Source organism: Corella eumyota, chromosome 3 (genome assembly GCF_963082875.1).
Source record: "Corella eumyota chromosome 3, kaCorEumy4.1, whole genome shotgun sequence".
In the NCBI taxonomy this organism is placed as follows: Eukaryota; Metazoa; Chordata; class Ascidiacea; order Phlebobranchia; family Corellidae; genus Corella; species Corella eumyota.
Window position 1 is genome coordinate 16,187,006 of NC_137492.1, and position 2,500 is coordinate 16,189,505.

Sequence of the window (2,500 nt, forward strand, 5' to 3'; positions counted from 1 at the left end):
AGCAAAAATAGTGATTGAGTAATACAGTGCGATACCGCGACGGGGAAAGCGAAAGACTCCGTTCGCGTATTTTGTCGGCCGATAGTTACCTGGTTGATCCTGCCAGTAGTCATATGCTTGTCTCAAAGATTAAGCCATGCATGTCTCAGTACGAACTTGCGTACGGTAAAACTGCGAATGGCTCATTAAATCAGTCGTGATTCATTTGATCGTAAATTTTACTTGGATAACTGTGGTAATTCTAGAGCTAATACATGCAAAAAGCGCCGACCTTGCGGGAGGCGCGCCTTTATCATATCAAAAACCTGCCGGGCTTCGGCTCGTCTTGTTGGCGACTCGGGATAACTTTGCTGATCGCACGGTCTTGCACCGGCGACGGATCATTCAAGTGTCTGCCCTATCAACTTTCGTCGGTACGGTATCTGCCTACCGAGGTTCTTACGGGTAACGGGGAATCAGGGTTCGATTCCGGAGAGGGAGCCTGAGAAACGGCTACCACATCCAAGGAAGGCAGCAGGCGCGCAAATTACCCATTCCCGACGCGGGGAGGTAGTGACGAAAAATAACGATACAGGACTCTAACGAGGCCCTGTAATTGGAATGAGTACACTGTAAAAATTTTAACGAGTATCCATTGGAGGGCAAGTCTGGTGCCAGCAGCCGCGGTAATTCCAGCTCCAAAAGTGTATATTTAAGTTGTTGCGGTTAAAAAGCTCGTAGTTGGATTTTGGGCGCAGGCGTTCGGTCCGTCGCAAGGCGTGCACTGTTCGTTCTGGCTTTACCTCCGGTTTTCCGTCGGTGCTCTTGACTGAGTGTCGGCGGCGGCCGGGACGTTTACCTTGAAAAAATTAGAGTGTTCAAAGCAGGCGCTTCGCCTGGATAGTGTTGCATGGAATAATGAAATAGGACCTCGGTTCTTTTTTGTTGGTTTTCGGAGCGCGAGGTAATGATTAAGAGGGACGGACGGGGGCATTCGTACTGTGCCGTTAGAGGTGAAATTCTTGGATCGGCGCAAGACGAACGACTGCGAAAGCATTTGCCAAGAATGTTTTCTTTAATCAAGAGCGAAAGTCAGAGGTTCGAAGACGATCAGATACCGTCCTAGTTCTGACTATAAACGATGCCAACTAGCGATCGGGGGGCGTTATTTTGACGACCTCTCCGGCAGCTTGCGGGAAACCAAAGTCTTTGGGTTCCGGGGGAAGTATGGTTGCAAAGCTGAAACTTAAAGGAATTGACGGAAGGGCACCACCAGGAGTGGAGCCTGCGGCTTAATTTGACTCAACACGGGAAATCTCACCCGGCCCGGACACAGCGAGGATTGACAGATTGAGAGCTCTTTCATGATTCTGTGGGTGGTGGTGCATGGCCGTTCTTAGTTGGTGGAGCGATTTGTCTGGTTAATTCCGATAACGAACGAGACTCTGGCTTGCTAAATAGTTACGCGGCCTTCCCGGCCGGCGTTTAACTTCTTAGAGGGACTAGTGGCGTTTAGCCACACGAGATTGAGCAATAACAGGTCTGTGATGCCCTTAGATGTTCGGGGCCGCACGCGCGCTACACTGACCGGATCAACGTGTGTTCGCCTTGGCCGAAAGGTCTGGGTAACCCGATGAACCCCGGTCGTGCTAGGGATAGAGAATTGAAATTATTTCGCTTGAACGAGGAATTCCCAGTAAGCGCGAGTCATTAGCTCGCGTTGATTACGTCCCTGCCCTTTGTACACACCGCCCGTCGCTACTACCGATTGAATGGTTTAGTGAGGTCCTCCGATTGGGCCCGGGCTCGACTGGCGACGGTTGAGTCTTGGCCCGAAAAGACGATCTAACTTGATTACTTAGAGGAAGTAAAAGTCGTAACAAGGTTTCCGTAGGTGAACCTGCGGAAGGATCATTAGCGCGAGAAAAAAAATCGAAGAGCGAAAGAGCAAACACCGGGACGGCGACGTGCCTCGGCGCGTCCGCCGCCCCGCGATCAGGAACTTGTTTTGTCGGCGTCGAGTGCCCGAAGGCTTCATGCGGTGCGCGGGCTTGTCGCACTATTTGTTGCGACCGCGACCCGCTCGGCGTCACGCGATTTTTTCAGCCGGATGGCGAATCGAGGTTAGGAATCGAAGAGCGAAAAGCAAACAAACAAACGATGGCTCTTGGCGGTGGACCACTCGGCTCGCGAGTCGATGAAGGACGCAGCAAGCTGCGTGATTTAATGTGAATTGCAGAACACATTGAGCATTGACGATCTGAACGCGTATTGCGGCCTCGGGTTCATCCCGGGACCGCGTCCGTCTCAGGGTCGCAGAAACGACAACGGCCGGCGGGATCGGCTCCGCGACGGCTCGGCTCGCGTGCGTATGCCCGGCGACGGGCAATCGCCGCTCGGTTGAAGGTGGAAAGTTTTGGTATTCGGGCTCGCGTCAGCGATGCGTGGCGGCCGGCGAGCCGCGCCGCGTCCGCTTGCCGCCCGAGTCGCAACGACGGCGCTGTCGACCTCGAGCTGGGGG

General features: G+C 53.4%; 2 non-coding genes across 2 annotated transcripts; both read left to right on the forward strand.

The window, feature by feature from the left end:
- The first annotated feature begins 86 nt into the window (after positions 1 to 86).
- Positions 87 to 1,896, forward strand: LOC145746915 (small subunit ribosomal RNA). The gene has a single exon (XR_014281675.1). It is a non-coding gene; the product is annotated as a small subunit ribosomal RNA (ribosomal RNA).
- Positions 1,897 to 2,141: 245 nt separating this feature from the next.
- On the forward strand, positions 2,142 to 2,295 carry LOC145746845 (5.8S ribosomal RNA). Its single transcript, XR_014281612.1, has one exon. It is a non-coding gene; the product is annotated as a 5.8S ribosomal RNA (ribosomal RNA).
- Positions 2,296 to 2,500: the final 205 nt, after the last annotated feature.